General features: G+C 30.0%; 1 long non-coding RNA gene across 1 annotated transcript in view; it reads right to left on the bottom strand.

Moving 5' to 3' along the window:
* Window positions 1–5,193: 5,193 nt before the first annotated feature.
* Window positions 5,194–20,017, bottom strand: part of LOC111635933 — a 33,518-nt gene continuing 18,694 nt past the window's right edge. Inside the window, exon 3 of the long non-coding RNA XR_002758461.1 lies at window positions 5,194–5,225. This is a non-coding gene — a long non-coding RNA (uncharacterized LOC111635933). The remainder of the gene's footprint in view (window positions 5,226–20,017) is intronic.

The raw sequence follows: 20,017 nt of genomic DNA, 5'->3' as shown, positions 1-20,017 counted from the left end.
TTGCATGTGATGAATAAATAAATTTTCTTGCAGTATAATGTCAAGGGGTTAACACACAGCATTTTTTAAATTTGAGTAGTTAATATATTGTCTATTTAGTAGCATGTGTAGTGTTACACTAGACACAGTTTGTTTTCTGTCTAAACACAAACTAAGAATTGAGTTGAAGTGCTAACAAGTCAATGTTTTGAGGCCATCTATGACAATTACTTGCCATGGTAGCAGCAAGTGGTAATGTCAGATAGAACAAAAAAGAACTGTGCACGTTCATACTAGTGATCTTGGACACTATCAATTTGACCCCAGTGTATCTCAAAAATGAAATCACAGACCTCTGAGTTTTATTATATTTTTAATTTCATCTCATATTATTAAAATGACAAAGTATAATTAAAATTGACTGATCAAATTTTGAGAACAAACTCAATAAACTATATGCAAATAAAAGAGACTTTGTTAATGCTTCACCTCAACTGTTTATTTTATGTAGTACTATGTATTACTCAATATCCATTATATTTTCATCATTCTTTGATAAGACCACTCCTTGAGATGGCCATTTTCCTAAGTTTTGGAGGTGATTGTTTTAAAAGAGATTTTACTTTATTTGGAATTCAATCATCAGCTATTATATTTTATCAATAAATTGAAAAGNCAACTTTTAAAGTATATTGTTTTTGGTTTTTATATTTTTCAATATATTTATTTTGTTTGTAAAAAATAAAGAAACAATTTTTAACGATACAATAGCCATGATTATTATTTTAAAAAGTTTATGTTAGACTTAACATCGACAAAAATTCAACGCGAAGCAACACGCAATGGAGAAAAATTTCAATATGGGATAGGCTAATATATTTTTTCGTTTATCCGAAAAATAAGTTATCCAAACAACCTCAGTCTCCAATTGAGTTGGATAAACGACACACTACTGTATCCCAATATCTTTTGGAAAGAACTCATTTTGTCTCAGATTTTATTCCTAAGTACTTGGCAACCCTAAGGATGGGATGATAAAATTGAAACTGCTACCATGTACAATATACAATGTTGGGCATATTGCATTGTTGCATTAGGTGTAAAAATTTGACTCAATCTTTATTCTTAACATCAATGTCTATTTTCTCCTATTCTGTCTTGTAAAAAAATATACAGTCGACCCCCCTATAACACAATGGATACGTTCTGGTTTTTATGAATTCATTTTCTACGAGTCCAACCAATCACAGCCTGGCACGTATGCAGTTTATGGACTACGGCTGTTTGAAAGGTTTCTTCCATAAAATTAATAAATTCTAGACTAATTCAACTCAACATTTCCAAAATACGTATAATTTTTTCGGAATAATCCATATAAACTATGCTAAAAACAAAAAATTGTAGGATTACTTACCGAGCATGCACCATTCGACTATGCCATTGCTTAAGCTTGTTTTCGTCATGGAGCTTGTCATCAAATGGCGCTTGCGTGCTTCCTGATAAATTATTTTTTTTTGCAAAAAATTCGCTGAACTTTGGAGACATTATTAATATAAATATAATTTTTATGGACGTTAAATAATAAATGGTTTTTAGTAGGTCCGCTGTTCGTTTAAACTCAACGGTTTGTGCAATATCCACTATTGGTCTAGATTCAACCAATCCTGTCGCGACATGAGTCGGCGATGATGTTTTACCAATTATACGAGTTTTTTTAGCATGTTTGTACAAATACTCTCGCAATTTTTTTGCCATGATAGGGAATCCGAACTATAGGAACCCACGTTATGGGGGGGGTTGACTGTAAATAATTTGCTATTAATATCTTCAAGTTAGTTTATGCTTTATTTTTGTTCTATTTATTATTAAATTAAATAATATAATAATTCGAAAGTTTTACGAAAACAAAAAAATCCAGGAGAACATGGAACAAATGTTTCCTGTGTTGACAGTCAGTTTCTGCAAGAGATTGTTATCTCCCATGACTAAAGGGCTGACTAACTCAAAAGACTATCAACCACACCCAGTCAGATGCTCTTAATCCTTAATCTCTATTGAAGGAAAAGGGGAGTATAAATAAGACATACACGCCAAACTCTGTGCACAGCACATCACTATCACTGTATCCTCAAATTTAACTTAGTGCCATACTTTATAACATTGAACTTCTGTCCGAAAGACAAAAAGGTTACAAGTCAAGAATAATATGGAGGTAGTAAAATCAGTACTTTTGTAAACTCTCTCTCTCAACCTTTAGGGACCTAGTTTAAGGTTTAATCATAGCTAGATGTTTTTCAGTTAATTCATTTGTATTCTTTGTTATTCATTAAAGTTTTATTAATTTGTTGACTGAACTAAATTCTACTTTCCTCACGGACTCCTATCACTTACTCACATGTGTCTCCCCACTCAAACGAGCCCTCCTAATCAAAATAGTAGTATAAATTGCAAGTTGGGACGCGCATAATTATCCTAACTGATGTCAATCCTGACGTTGATCTCAATTTCATGATCTAGATCTTTATTACCGCTCATAGGTCAGCCATCCTTTGATGTAAAGATCGGATCTCACAGATCTTGTGCAGATTAAGCGGTCATTAGGATTCACCCTTGACCCCCTGCTTATCTCACAAACTATATCCATCTTTATAATCATTGTAAGATATATTTGTAAATTTATGATGGATAATGCATCCGATATCATCAAATAATAATATAAAATTTCTTGCATATATCTTATTTGTATAATCAGGAGTATATGGTTTCGAAGGAATCATTTGATTGTCTTTTAATAAACATATAGAATTTAAATTGTAATTATTAACATTAAAAGGATCGTATTTTACATTTTACACTAAATGCTGAATTAGAAACTAAACCAATTGTAATTCTGTAAGGTAACTGACCAATAACAGCATTTGATATATTTGTAGACTGAATTCCAGTACTTAAAGTAAAAAATTTAATATCTGTTCTGCAGAATGGCATTTTTATGACACCTGTTTGCAATGCTTTTTCTATTCNATTGCCAGAACGAAATTTTGTAAACCAGTTTTGGCACTGTCGTTCTGTCAACACATCTCCACCATACATGTCACACGATTTTTTTCTTGCTTGAATGGCATTTTTATTTTTTTGGTAATAAAAAAGCAAAATATGCCGAAGATGCTGCTTTCGGTCTTTCATATTTGATAGGACACAAAAAATAAACAATTGCACGAAATCAAACAAATTTTTTTACAAATAAGCCATAAAATGCTAGCTGTCAAAATATATAATAATACGGTTTAGAATGAAAATGGCGGGGAAAATACCACTAATCCGTCTAGTGGTAAAAAAAAAAACGAACTTACTTTCCGAATAACCCAATAGTTGCTGATAAGAAAAGAACTGATGGAAACATCAAACCAAAAAAGTACCCAAAAACGAGTAAGTCAAAATCCTGTGGATTTTGACTTACTCATTCTTACTTTCAAATTCGAATGGATAAAATACTGGTAAAAACACACTAGATATAACTATCATAAGAAAAAAGTGTGGATTGTTGACATTGTGATAACTGATGACAGCAGGGATCAAAGAAAAAGAACTGAAAAAGTTCATAAATACAAAGACCTGAAGATTGAAATACGACTTTGGCACAAACTAGCAGAAATGGTCTCAGTGGTCATTGGCACATGGTACTGTTCCTAAAAACCTGGGGTAGCACTTGCAAGAACTCAATATTGACAAAATTGACATGTCAACTTCAAAGGCTGTTCTGCTTGGATCAGTGACATCTTATGCTTATATATCATATCATCAACCAAAAAACTGGCTGTTGTGAAAAAACAATAATATATTAGCTCAATAATTGTAATAATGAAAAAGTCAATCAAAAACTCTAAAAAAGTTTGTTTTTGCAAAAATTTGGTGCATTTCTTACATTGATGTAAATAAATTTCGTGTTTTTTGGATGTCAAAAGTCTTTAATTAGCATCATATGTTAAAAATAGGTCATTCCTGGCTTTGACTTCAATTTTACTTCTATTAATCAACATATTACATCAAGTATATAATTATATATGCTATTCTATGACAATGACATGTGCTTAAATTAAAGCACTCTGAATTAAAAAAAATTTTTACATTAATTTATCAGTTCAGTGTTGCATGGCAAATTATAAGGTGGGCCTATTTAATTATTTGTATTAGTTAATTTGAATTTTCAAAAAACTATATAGTAATAATTATTAACTGGTTTGTAAGTTGTTTTATTTTATGTGCAATAATTTTTGGGTCCTGAAAATATTCTGCACCACTGATATTTGGTATTTGATTTTACAAATACTGAAATTCAGTATTTAGTAGTATTTCAGTATTTGTATTTGAAATACTTTAGCATTTATCTATCTAACTTTTTCTAATACACACACACATACATACATACACATACACACACATATATACACACACTACTATTCTTGTTTTTATTTTGTATGATATTATTTTAATACAAGCAAATTTAATCCTTGATTTAAGATATCACAAAAGTCATATACAGTAATACCCCAAACTTACGCGATAGGTGGGACCGAGCGATAACCGCATAAGTCGAATTCGCATAAGTCGGGGTATAATTTCGCAATTTGTGTAAAATCCAAGTCAGATGTATGTAAGCTAATAAATGTTCTCGTTAATCTTATCTCGTCTTTTGAATCAAAAGACGAGATAAGATTAACGGTTACAAGAAATCGCCACATAGAGTCTCTCAAGTCTCTGTAGCTATAACAAACACAGAAATAAATAACACAAAATAAATTGTAGCTATGTGTCGATTCCACGTGACACGTCCAAACACGTAAGCTGAACAATAGTGTGGGGGAGTGAGTAATCAAGAGTTGTGTGGAGCTCAAACAAAAGACAAATCGATGAGATTTGAAAATTGCGTAACTCCGGGTTTGCGTAAGTCAGGGTAGCGTAAGTCGAAGTATTACTGTGTATGAAAAAAGGAAAAAACACATTTCTGAGTATTTTGATATTTTTAATTTTTGTCCACAGCTGTTGAAGATTACTTTCAGATACTGTATTTTTTACTTTTTTTTTTTTTGATATTGTATTGTATTTAAAATATGAAAAATTTAAAATCAAGTCAACTCTACAATAATACCGTTTCTTTTTTCTTCTAGTAACTTGATTTAAATCTGGCACAACTTCTGCTTCAAACACTTTTTCTTCAGAAAAGATTGGAGTTTCTACTGTTCTATCTGAGAAATTAAATAAAATTAATATTTATTATTATTAAATAAATTAAAATCATATACAAATTAGAATTCATAATGTTAATAACAATAAAAACTACTTAAATTGAATATACCTATTTAAATGCATGCTAATAAAATAAAATTTATTTATAATATAACTCATTGATTTAAATAAATTGTATATATAATATAACTTAATTAAATTATTATAAAGTAATTGAAAACTAATTTTTCCTCCAATTTCTGAATTTCATTATTAAATAACAATAACAATCCACAAAACCTTTTTATAACAGTGTTGTCTCCATAACAAACTTCACAAACGTTTTTGACCTCCACTGAGGTCTGCTTCAGGTGGTGACTAAATGGTGTCTCCTCTTGACCGTTGGAATGATGACGTCTGAGATGTAAATAATTGTGCATATTGTGTTTCACACCTCCGCTTGTCCCAATTCGAATTCTTCGAACAAGTACCTCCACGCCTGCATGATCATTTTTCCATCTTTAAAGTTGATGCAGGTGCCCCCAATGTTGGCTTTATAAATCTCCCAGGCCTCCAGGTGACGGATATGATCAATAAGAAATGCTTGTCTGATTACTCTGGTGTTTCGGAAGTCCGCCAACTTCCAAAACACCAGAGGAATCAGACATTTAGTCACTACCTGAAGCAGACCTCGGTGGATGTCGAAAACATTTGTGAAGTTTGTTATGGAGACAACACTGTTATAAAAAGGTTTTGTGGATTGTTATTACTGAACGCAGTGTTAAGTTATTAGAAGTCGTTTTGTGTTAAATAACAATAACACCACCACTTCTTTGAAGAAACAGAAAGGTTCATGATTATCATCCACGACTGTTTCGTAAATACAAACATATCAAATCAGATTGCAAACTTTTAACACAAACTGACTACTCATATTTACCTCAAATATCAAATGTAATACATCAAAAGCTTGTACACAAATACAAACTACAATAAAACAGGAACCATACTACATGTATTGTACATTCCTCAGATATCTTTAATAAAAAAAATCCCACACAAATTATGACCATGCTACAATCACAGATAAAATAGTCCATTTAATGTTTCAAGCTTCTATATTTGCTTCTAATCTGAGGACATATCACACCTTTTGGGGAATGTTTTCAATTAGAAATCAAGAGACTTTTTTAGCTGTTCTACTTTATTAAATTGTGAGTATATTTTTATATAATGTAGCAAAATCAAAAATTTTGTATACATAGATGTACAGGTATCCCATGTATAACATAGTAGTTACATTCCAAAAAAGTGCAACATTATGCAAATTCATGCTATACAAAACAAAGGACTAATGCAAAACATGGAGTTATGTTCCAGAAGTTAATAACAAAAAAGAATAGTATACTTTTGCTAAGAGAAATATGTTTATTAAAGCAATTAATAATTTATTTCCAATCAATAATTAATTAACAATCAGAATTAAAAGTACTGTCTTACACATTAATATTAAATTTTAGTTAAACAAGGGTTTTTTTTCTTTTCACAAAGTATCATAATCAGCTCAGCTTCTTTTTTTGTTGATCAGAAGTATCAGCAACATTTTCATAATGTTGTTGATACTACTGATAACATTTAATTTTTTATTTTTATGATAAAAATAAAAAATATATTATTAAAAAATTATTAAAATAAAAATATATTATTAATAAAAAATTTGTTCTAGCAAGTTGCATTTGTTCAGTTGAGTGCCAAGTGACTTTTTTCAGAATTTGTGTTTAAATACAAAAAAAAAAAAAAAAACCAAATTGTTTGAGTACTGAGATACCACTGTATTTCATTTCTCATTTTTTATGAATGAAGTAATCATTCATAGGTAGTAATACCTACAGTTAAAAAAGTTTAATAACACTTACCTAAAGATGTTTAAATAAACTTAACTAACTACGAAGATTATTCTATATAAAATAAAATAACAACACAGAAACAGTCTTAAAGGCTAAAGTCATATTGAATAACAAAGTTTACACTTAAAAATTGTGAAATTTTGACAAAGGATTTCCAAAACCATGTTAGAGTGAAACTGTAAGTTGTGTTATATGGGAGATATCCCCAATTTTCAAACTGTGTCGTATTAGGGATAGCTGTACTATAATTATGTTTATTTTCTTTTAAAACAAAAGTAATGTAGTTGTAAAAGAAATTTATAATCTGAAAAGTATTTTAAAACTGAAACAGACAGAACTGTCCAAAATGCAAATTTAATTCCCCAAAAGGTGTGATAAGTCTCAGATTAGAAGCAAATGTATAAGCTTGATAACATTAAATTTGAACAGAAGGACAAGAAGCTTTTAATTAAAAATAATCCATCACATACAACATAGACATAGTTGGACCAAACACTTAAAACATACAAAATACATATGCTAAAAATAATTAGTAAATATTCAGAATTTGCCATGAAATAAAATGTCTGTAGAGAATAAATGAAGTATGCATTTGCCAGTAATCTCTTCTTGCACATTGTCATGCCACAAACACTACATAGACTTGAAGCATTAAGAGCTTCACAATAGCACACATCATACTACAGAAGGTTACCATATTAAACATATCACACATTCAGGAAATTCTTAAACACTAATATGTAATGGTATATGGTACAAATAGCACTTAAGCAAAACATTTGTTTCCTACAGTTGTCTTGACTTTGATATAACACTAGGTATTAGTACATTTGCAATGTAGGATATATTCCACCAACACCATGATAATAATACCATAGTTCTCACTAGTCACCACCTTGTTGAGGTGGAGAGAAATATAAATAAGGCAAGGCATTTCCCAGGGAGATTTCACTAATAAGGAGAGAGTCAGATATTTGAGTCTTCAATTCAAATGAAACTTTGTGAGCATGTAGCCTTTAACACAGACAGCCCCTTTTCCAAATAGTAAGGAAGCATTCCTAAAAAACAGATCTCTAAAAATTGTGTTACAGCAATTAAAATCATGATCTCATTTTCTTGATAGCAAAAATGAAGTCTTTGTAGATGTTATGTCATTAAATAAAATTTTTATTTCTTCATATTTATTTTCAGATTTGGTGGTATTGTTAGATTTGAAGTGTAACACATATGAACACGAGAAAATGGTCCATAACATTACACTAAAAAAGAAAAAAGCTATGGCTATGCTACCCATTTTCTTTTCATCCATGTGCAGTAACATCCAAAGCTTATTTAATTAATCATGTTGACACAATATGAAACATATTTGTAAAGTAAAGATATAAAGTCCAGAAAATATCTCTAAACAATTTTATTTTTAGATTGACCTATAATTCCTTCAGAACATGTGTTTGTTTATTTTTGAGTTTAATACATTAAAAATGTTTTTGACCATTTTAAGCGATCTTCTTCAGTTCAAATTTGAACCATATAACAAACAAAGTATTCGAAATAATACAAAAATTGAAGGCGCTTATACAAAGAGCAACTGAACAAAGGGAAAGAACTGTGATTAATTACCATCTGTTTCTAAATAAAATTATTAAGAAAGTTGCCAGAAATAGGAATATAAAAATAATTTATAGGCGTAATCCTATGATGTATAAGCTTTTAAGAAACGATAAGAGAAGATATGAGCGTAATAGCATGACAGGAGTTTACTCGATACTTATGAAAGACCATAGTTTTAACTCCGACCTAATATATATAGGAGCAACAATGCGGAACCTGAAGAAAAGGATTGATGAGCACAAATACTCAGTGAATAGAAGTGTTGATAGCACAGTCCTTGCAGCATTTGCGAAGCAGCAAGGAATTGCAGTGTACAGGGATCAGGCAGCGATTATTAGACCTACAAGATCAACACAAGTGGTGAAACACCTGGAAAAAGTTGAGATACACAAGACGCATATGACCGTGCAGTGCATCAATCACAGAGATGCTGAAGGTTTATCAACAGCCTGGAAGTCCTTTTATGATAACATAGATTAACTGTTATAACTGTGTAGGTGGTGTTATTAATTTATGATATTTCTTGATATATAATTTTTGGTTTAATCTATTCATTTTATGGGTACGGGCATGCGCTTTTACGTTAAGTTGTGAATAAGCACTTTAAATTTTTGTATTATTTCAAATACTTTGTTCATTATATGGTTCGAATTTGAATTGAAGAAGATTGCTTAAAACAGTCGAAAACGTTTTTAACATATTAAACATTGTACTGGAATAGAGAAAGGTGTTTGTTTATTTTATTTAATTAATTCCAGTAAACATTTATTTATTTGTTTAATATCTAAATTTATGGTCTTATTTTCCACTGCAACTCTACACACTCCATCCATTAAGATGCTAGACCAGAGTTTCTCAAACGTTTTGTTTGAGAAACTCTGGACCCAATATATTTGTTTGTAATGGTTCTGTGATCCAAATGTTTATAATATAAAATTTTTAAAAACCTGGTAAACTGGAGTCACTGTATATTATATAATGAAATAAAATTATGCGTAATGAGCAATTATTTATTGTGACATCATCACAATGCTGGGCTGCTATTTTAACTATATTTTTAATTTATTTAATTTAAAATATATGCTCTCCATCTCAAATTAATAGTCTTGTCCCTGTACATCATACTTTTCCTATTAATAATGAAGTCATGTTGATCATGTATGTAACTCCATTCAGGAGAAAATTTTTTATTTGAAATCACGACTTCAAGTATAGACCATATATAGTTAATTGTGGACTCCTGCCCCTAAGCTTTCCACATCCACTCTTGATTTTCACCTAACTCTACTCTCAAGATTAAGGAAGAACAGACAATAGATGGACAACAGTGGGAATTTATAGGTCTACAATTTTTCAAATTGCAACCTAATAATGAATAATTCTTATAACTTCTGTGTGTGAAATATAACTAGACAGCAAATTTTAGGAAAATGCCTATTTTTTTCCTTGGCATATACTTGGCTAAGATTTCGTATGAACACTTTTCATGAACATTTAGACTGAAACTATGGTATTTTATAATGCCTAAAAATGCTTATTTTGACGTTGCTGCCTATTTTTGCCTAAAACACAAAGTTTGGTTTGCTTTCATATTTTTAAAAAGTTTTTATTAATTTTTTTGTTATATTTTCTGCAAAGGTTTACTTTAATTCTTAAATTAAACTGCTTAAGTTTCATTTTTTTTTCCTGAAAATGCAATCAGACAAATTCAATTTTTTATTATTATTGATTACTTATATTTAAATCCCAGTGGATGCATATCACGAGCAGAAAAAATTAGAATGCNTGTTTCAACTTATATATGGAAAAAAAAAGTTTATCATTAATCACTTTAAATTATCATACTCACTTCATCGAGATCTTCCAAGCATATACAACATTCATTTAAACTGTAAAAATAAAATAGAAATAACTATATCAAAAGGTCTTTTAAAATTATGCCGTGACTTTTCTAGTCAAAATGTAAAGCAGATATTTTTATATCAATATATATATTTTATATTGCAATTTATAAGCTATCTTTTTGGTTATAACCTTATGTTAGTACTTTTAATAATGATAATTCAAATTTTACTAATTCTTTCTGGGGGTAAACTCAATTCAGGTCCTCTTTTGAGACCCTCTCCTTTATTGTAAGATGTTAAAGGTAAGAATATGCAAAACAAGAATGAGGCAAGCTGCCAAAAACATCAGCTTACAATTGATAGTTTTTCAAGCAAATGATCCTGATCATGAGAATTTGGAATTGTTCTAGAGTGAATCTTCACATAATTCTCAGTTCAATACAGAGACTTTTCCAGATTCTACTAGTGAAAGTCAAAAACTTGTGGTTTGTGTGATTTCTTTTCTCCCAATGAGAATACAATGAGATTGGAGAAAATTCTTTACTTCCAATCTCCCAGAATCAATGCAGATGATTAATTATATGTTAAACTATTGTATAATTTAGTGGTAAATAATTAGAGATGCCATGAATATTCGGCTACTATTTGGTATTTGGCTACTTTTTCTTTAACATTCGGTATTCGGCCAATGCTGCATACTATTCGGCCAAATACCAAATCATGGAAAAAAAAAAAAAAAACATATTACTCAAAAACGTATTTCTTTTAATCACAAACTATTACATTTAATACTTAAATCTATCAGTGGTAAGTTGTGATGAATGAAAACAATTTTTTCAGCATTTGTTGATAGCAAATGATTGCGCTTTTCCTCAAACTATACCTGCTTCTGAAAATAGCCTCTCGCTATATACACTACTGCCGGGAGACGATAGATAAATCTTAGCGAAGTATGTCAAGCTTGGATACTGTTTTGCATTTGCTGACCATCACTTGCAAAGATCGGCTGGCCGATGTAGGCAAACAGTTTTCATATAAAGTGATACAAACAGTGATATTTTTTAGTAATAAGGACTATTAGTAACACAATTTGATGTAACAATGAACAAATAATGCATGTCGTGACACGATCCACTCGCAAATAAAGCAAATGCGCCTGCGGGGTCACTACCACACCCACCGCAATGAGACAGGTCATAACCTGTCACCCGGAAAATGTACACCTATTTTGCCGAACATTCGGCGCTTTGGTCGAGAACGTAGCGGAATATTTAATATTCGGCAAAATCACTATTTGTGGCATCACTATAAATAGTTTTAAAAAGTTGGATTAATTAAAATGTATATAATAACATTATAAATGATTGAAAAAGTGAAAATGAATAAATAAAGTGAACTTTGAGGAACTATGTTATGTATTAATTAAGAAAGTGGAGTCAAATGTGGCTTCTCTGAGAAACTTAAAAAATTATAAAAGTTTATTGGCATTTGAAATTGATAAAATTAACAAAGAGTATTTACCAAAACATTTGGTTTTTATAAATTTTACCTTTGAAATCAATGATAGTTTTTCTATGTTAAAATTATTTCTTGCCAATAAATTGTTGATTCAACTAGACTCACTTGAAGAGAATAAGTTACTATGTAGGAAAAAGCAATATGTTAAGTTAGAACTGACCACTGAAGTGATTAGGAACTTGACACCAAAAACCTTTTGGAAAAAGAAAAACTCAAGCTTTAAATACCTTCAATTAATAATAATTGCATATTTATGTTACTATTTTAAAACTAGATGGAAAAATATTATTCCAATAATACAAGAAAAACAAAGAAATCAAATACCATGTAGCAGTTCACTTGTTGAATGATTGTTACATTGAAGAGTGTACTAGGTTCTAGATTGATCCTATGACTAATAATGTATTTTAAATTGATCCATGTTTAGTGCATAATTGAGTTTAGATAGTCTTCAAGAATCTTCTAATTATATAAATAATAATTATTTACTTATATATGAGGTCAAACTTGGCCATCAATACTTCTTGCTTAATGCTTATGTTTTATCTTAAATTCCATTATTAAACTTTTTTTCTAAATAGTTTTTTTTTAATGGAAATAAAGCATTTTTCAGAAAATAGACATTCAGTAAGTTTATCAGGAAGGTAATCTCGCTAAAACAACACACATTCCATTAAAAAGTAACATTGGTAATTCTCAACCTTCCCTTGTTAGATGTAGTTTTAATTTTTATTATTTTTAGTTAACTTTATTTCTTTGTTTTGTAACTGTTTTACTTAAATACACATAAATATTAAATTACTATTTAATGTGTTCAATTTTATGACTGTTATTCCATTACAAGAATTTCCTGTAACCAAATATGGCATAATTATTATAAATAAAACACTCGGCTATCTGAAAAAGCAGTGTAGTTTGTATTTTTAACTGTAATGTTTCAACTTATATATGGAAAAAAAAAGTTTATCATTAATCACTTTAAATTATCATACTCACTTCATCGAGATCTTCCAAGCATATACAACATTCATTTAAACTGTAAAAATAAAATAGAAATAACTATATCAAAAGGTCTTTTAAAATTATGCCATAAATAAAACAGTTTATATTGTATAAAATAATAATTCAAAGCATTATTATTTTATACAATATAAAACAGTTTATATTGTATAAAATAATAATTCAAAGCATTATTATTTTATACAATATAAAACAGTTTATATTGTATAAAATAATAATTCAAAGCATTATTAAAAAAAATTCTAAAATAAATATTTACTTTTATAAGATAAAAATTTTATATAAAAAAAGTTCAGAAATTAATTTACATATTAAACTTTTAAACATGTTAATTTTAAATTTGCATTTAATATTTCCAAATAAATACAGTACTATTATTAATAAGGTGGCAGTGCTAATGAAGTATATCTTACTTGGTGCTTGTACTGGTGCCTAATACTATGCTAGAACAAATTTTTATTATGTTGTTCATTAATGTATTTGTGTAATTTCACTAAGTCACATTTTGATTATTTGATATGTTTTACAGCAGCCTTCTGTTGTGTGTCTGCTGTAAAGCCCTAATGTTGCTACTTTTGTGTAATTATGTGGTAAGATGCCTATGCAAGAAAGGATCAAGCACAATTAGTACTATCCATTCCTCATAGATGTTTTATTTTATGGGCAAGTTCTGACTACTTACTAATTTTTTAGTGTATGTATTTTGTATGTTATAATGTTTTATACAGTTATGTCTATGAGGTATGCGATTATGTTTTGTTTGTTAATTAATTAATATATGTAATCTAATGTAATAAATTATTTTTTCTGTGATCAGTCATAGTATATTTTCTGTATGTTGTTTTCTATGACCATCTGAGATGATGTGTATCTGTAATATGGTTCCTGAGTTGAAGTTGAACTGGAAAAGTGTGATGCAGTAGCAATAAACAAAGGTAAAATCAAGGACAGTGAAGGGATTAAAATGCCAAACAATCAAAAAGAATCATGAGGAGCAAATACATGGGCATTTTAGAGATGGACAACATCAAGCATAGTCAAGTAAAGCAAGCAGTCAGCAAACAATACACACAAAGAATCATAAAAATCTTAAAGACCAAACTGAATGGTAACAATACAATAAAGGCCAACAACACCTGGCCATCCAGTTATAAGATACACTGCTGACATCATAAACTGAACCCAAGTCAATTTGGACACTAGATCATAAAACAAGAAAACATGACAATTTGCTATGCACTACATCCTCAGATTGTGCAAAAAAAAGGATGAAACAGTGCATCTCAGTTTATGCAAAAAGATTGTGCAAACTGATTACAAACAGCAACAAAACAGTTGTCAAAATTATCAACTGAAACCTTTGCAAAAATAACAATGTGCATCTACTTAGATGCACATTGTTATTTTTACAAAGTGATCCCACTGTTTGAATATCTGTAATCTGTCACAGAATGTCTATAACACATTCTGCAACAGATTACAGACATACAAACAGTGGAATAGCTGAAAATAATCACTAGGATGTCCCTAGTGATTATTTTCAGCTATTATTTATATTAATAGTATATATTTTATTTTAACAGAATAATTTATTTATTAACAGTATATATTATTATTTTTATTTGTAATAGGAATTTATTATTTATATGAATTTTATTATTTATACCATGGAATGACACCACTGCTGCTAGAATGCCCACTAGGGGCGTCCTAAGCTACTATTGGGTTGTTCGGAAAGTAAGTTCGTTTTTTTTTCCGTGGAAAAAAATGCAATATTCTTATGATAAATAAATATTTTATTGAATTACTAGTAGTCTGGGACGCCCCCTAGTGGCGTTCTTTACAAATTTCCATGAGGCATGGTTCCTTTGACTTTTTTGTTCCTATCAATATGCTCTACAGCTCTGTTAAAATCCAAATGGTAAGATTTACCCTCCGAATGAAGAGGTGGCGACCCCCCAAACTGTAGACCCCTGTACTAACAATAAAGTCAAAGGAACCATACCCCTACTCACAACCCTTTGAGAGATATAAGCCCCTGAAATAATAAATTCCTATTACAAATATACTGAATTATTTATATTGCTATATTGACCAAATAATAATTTATTGGCCAAATGAATAATAAAAATTTATATTGTTAATTTAAATAAGAATTAAAATTGTTAATTTGAATGTTTGAAATATGACATACGATAGAAGTGCCTCTAGTGTCCGTTATCAAACGGTTATGGGACAGACAGACACCCTTTGAATGGGTTATATATATAGATATGTTGACCATTTTGGTCAAATACCTGTTGTCATCGTTTCTGGTAGTAGCAGGATTTCACATTCATAAAAGTTTTGATCGTTGCTTACAAAAAACCGATCCCATCTAAGTTATAACAGTTTCTGAAGAGTTACCAAACTTGTGTGAAATTTGACATTATTGTGGTAAAACACTACAGCTGTTTTTTTTTTTTATCAATTCTGGCCGGCTTTTTCTGTTTGATGATATTATGCAATTTGTTTACTCGAATGCAGTACACTTTCGAATCAATTGTTAAATTGTCTGGTAAAAGCTCCAAAAAAANATACTAATAAGTCTTAAATGAATTATTTTTAAACAAACTTACTAATAATATTCTGAATTTATTTTTTTGACAAAATTAAAAGTTATTAATTAATTTAATAAATTGTTATCTATTTAATCAGAAATAATAAATGCAGAGAATTATTTATAACAATGTAGTTCCCCCTCTATCTCTTGCAAGACTTTTTTTTTAAAACAAAAATAATAGCAAGACAGGATATTATAAGTCGGTAATACTGTATATGCTATAACTATTTGTTAATTTGCATTTTAAAAATCAAAATTTACATACTAAGAATACATTTAAAATAATATTAAAAGCTATCTTTTTAGTCTTACACTTATGCTTACTTATGAGAGAGATTAGTTCAGCAGTACAAATATCATTTTGATATGTGAAGTAACATGAGTTTGAATCCTTAATAGGTGCTAGTTTTTCCCTAGTGCTCAGTCCAATCTTGGCTATGGAGCAGAATCAATCTTTATAGTAAATACTTAGAGCTAATTCTGAAAATAAAGATAGTTAAAGCACCAGTACATTCCCCACATATATCTTAGATTTTTTAATCATCAAACAACAAAAGTGGAACAGAATGTTGACAGTGCACAGTACATTATCCAATAAATGACATTCATCTTTCTTGCCTATGTCATTTGATCATTTCCAAGAGGATCAGCACAATATAAGATATATTAGTTTTTCTCAAATGATCTTAACAAGCAATACTGAGAAATATCAGTAATAAAATAAAACTTAATTTTTCTATTTTCTAGAATTTACGAATTAAAGATCATCATTTCAGATAATAAGTTTATTGATATATGATATAGCTATATGATTATATTCAATTTTATCCTTATGGACAAGTAACAAAACAATCAAGATCATATCTGAATTAAGATCTCTTGTGAAATGATGACACTATTGCACAATCTACTGTCTAATGATAGGAGGACTTTATTCTAAAAACTGTTCTTACAATGAAGGATATTTTTCCTTTTCCACAACAATAAAAAAATTACTTGCTTTCCTACTAAAGATGTTCTTAGGATAATTTGTTTGTTTGAAAGTATTTAGTTAATAAATTAAAAATAAAAATCTTTTGTAATGTAAATATTATAATTACTTATTCATATATCCATTTACTTGTACTGTACATAGAAATGCCATACTTTCAACTTACAATAGAAAGTACTGTAAACATTCATTAACTCAGATTAATGAGGGTGAAGGTAGTATGAGTTTACAAAAGTCCAAGTTAGTGAGGTATTTTCTTTGATGATGTAAAAAATAAAGAAGGTGGATATAAACACAGTAAGTTATCATCACCAGCTCTATACAGAAGCTTTACTGACCTTTAGTAGGTTATACTGCTGAATTTATTATTACAGGAAATGAGGTCAATAAATTTCATGACGGTGTAGACCAACAGTCAACCTTTTTATACCTACTGCTCACTTTTGTATCTTTGTTGGTAGTAAAATTTTCTAACTACTCACTGGTTCCACGTAAGTTAATTTAGCACAACTACAAAGTACTTGTAATTTTTGGTTTAGTAAAAATATGTAATTAAATTTATCTTTTTATTTATATTTTGCATATGTTTATAATACACAGAAATTTTTTTGCCAGTGCGCCAAGTGTTTTTTTTACGTCAAATTGAAAAAAGTAACTAAATCTGGCAATGCTAACCCAACCACAAAACGAGCACAACTTGAGTGATGGTTACTGTTACAGTACAACCTGCTCCATCAGTGAATCATAGATGCACGGTGATAATGAAAAGTAGCTTTGGCGTCGGACAAAACCCCTAGTGACCACCACAAAAGCTCAAATCACCCACTAGTGGTGATGGGGACCAGGTTGACCACCACTGGTTGGTTGTATACAAACAATTGACCACTGCACATATGGTTTTGCTCATTTAGGAGCAAAACAGCTTCTCTTCCATAAGCTGACTAACAACAGTGTGATTTGTGATTAAATTATTTACACTTCTATTCTTTTTATTTCTTTCTTACTTTGAAAATTGACTTCTGTATTTATTAATTCTGTAAAAAGTCTGTAAAATTAATTAAAGAATTTAGTTTTTAAAAATTGTTTTTTTCACTAGGTATTTTTAAGGTTTCTAATTTTCTGGATCTACCTAGGTCCTAACTGAAGAAAAAAAATTGTACCTCATGAAATTAAATTCTTATCCTACTGTTTTTCTCTCATTGATCCCTTTTATGCTATTTTATGACTCCAGATTTTATGGTATCCTAGAGATGAGTCACTACCAAAAATTACATATGGGGATATATTATAGCTGTAAGGAACCAAGTCAAAGCGTTATTTTTTATTTTGCTTTGTATTCTATTTTTGTTTGGGGCTTATGTTTTGTTAGGACAAAGACTTCCTCACTACTCACTTTAGAAACTTAAAACAGAAGAAAGAAAATCCAACTCACCAACGAGATGAAGCGCCATAGGAAAAAACTCATGCTCCTGAGAGGAAAAAACAAGTCCGCACTAAGAAAAGGGGGATACCCCACAAGCAACTAAGGAACTTGCTAAACCTTAAAGAGTAAAACATCCCGAAAAATTGTCGGAAAGACTAATGTAAAAGGTTAGCGAGTATTGTCGGGAAATAGGCTGCCAGGCAAAGAGGAAAAGTTCAATGTTAGAGATAAGTATGTAAATGAGGGGAGTGATCTCATACAGAATTGTGACATCACCTCAGAGTATAAAACCCGTACCTCAAGAGATGATGATCGAGGTAAGCTTCTGTTAGTAACAAGCATGGTGAGCTTAGTAGCAACGAACGAGAGGTGTACAATAACGATTGAGGTTGTTCCAAGGTGATTAGAAGTTATTTCTGATAGTGATTAAGGTTGTTCCAAGGTGATCAGAAGTTATTCGAATAGAGGATTGAAAATTGGAGAAAGTCTTGAGGATTGAGGAAAAAGGTTTCTAGTATATTAAGGTGACGATATATAGACTTGTTGTATATAGGTTAAGTCTTTGAATTTTTGTTGAGTTCCAAAGGTTTAGTAAGTTAGTAAGCAAGTAGATTGATTTTAGTTTTTTCAGGTTTATTCTTATTCTTGATTTCTTTGAATAAATTGTTGTTTGATTGTTACTAATTTTGTACATAGTCATTATTGGAGTATTATTATTAAATATTGGATTTTTTGACTAACTTTGTATATATTTCTTTCGGTGCATGCTTAAGTCCAGGACTGGCACATTAACCGCGAATCCGCGTAAAGCACCCATTAGGTTAACAGCTATTTCCAGCACACAGTTTGTGTTGATAATCATTGTAATAGGAAACATAAAATAATAAGTAGCTATATAAAGTACTTATTGATTGAATCGCCTGAAATTTACACTGAAGTGTCATTAAAAGCATATGAAAGCTTACATGCTTATAATTATTATGTCAGTGGAAAAATTCAAGCTATTTCAACATATTCATCTGACGAAGTACATATGTTTAATGGAAAGTACAGTCTGGCCAATGATCAATCAAAAAGCAGAATGAAAGATACCAGTGTTGATTCACCTGTGAACAGAAAGACAAAATTCTTGCTAGACATTGTTTATGCATGATTGGTTAAGTCAATTTTTTAATACAAATGGAACATGCATTTCACAAGTAGAAAGTTTTCATGTGAGAGCATAAGTTATTTTTTAAATACGTTACTGTTATTATTACAGAATTGGATAAAATCTACAACACCATAGTAACTAACTAATGCTTAGTAATGCTAGTAATCTACCATTTGAACAGAAGTAATTTTGCACCTACTCAACTGCAAATGTGCAATGGGCACTTCCACCAATACCATTTATACATTGCTACATTGTATATTGTGGAATATTGTTATATACTATAGCAGTGTTTCTCAATGGGGGCAATATCGCCCCCATGTGGGCGTTTTTCCATGTTGAGGGGGCAATTTCTAACAATTTATATTTTGGGGGAGCGAAAAACAATTTTCTAGGCAATATAGTAAAACATTATATTAAAAATAATTAGCTATTTTATTCGTTACATCGTACAATAATTAAACAAATAACATTATACTAGTCACTGCTCTATCCAATGCAGTACGAATTTGGCGTTAGCCTTGGCCCTCGGCATCGGAATTTTGAAGTGAAGAAGGCAATACTACATTGAAGGGGGCGACGATTCGTTAGAGGTTGATAAACACTGTACTATAGTATATAGCAATGTACAGTCTTTAGTAACTCATAGAATAGATTATTATAGGCCCAGTATTGCAAAAATTTCTGAATATCAAAAACACTTGTTAATTAGAAAAATTATAATTACAAGTATCCCTCATACA

The sequence above is a fragment of the Centruroides sculpturatus genome, unplaced genomic scaffold (assembly GCF_000671375.1).
Source record: "Centruroides sculpturatus isolate CEXI.00-Female unplaced genomic scaffold, Cexi_2.0 scaffold793, whole genome shotgun sequence".
NCBI classification, from domain to species: domain Eukaryota; kingdom Metazoa; phylum Arthropoda; class Arachnida; order Scorpiones; family Buthidae; genus Centruroides; species Centruroides sculpturatus.
The sequence above is the reverse complement of the archived record's forward strand: the minus strand, read 5'-3'. Positions and strand labels throughout refer to the sequence as shown.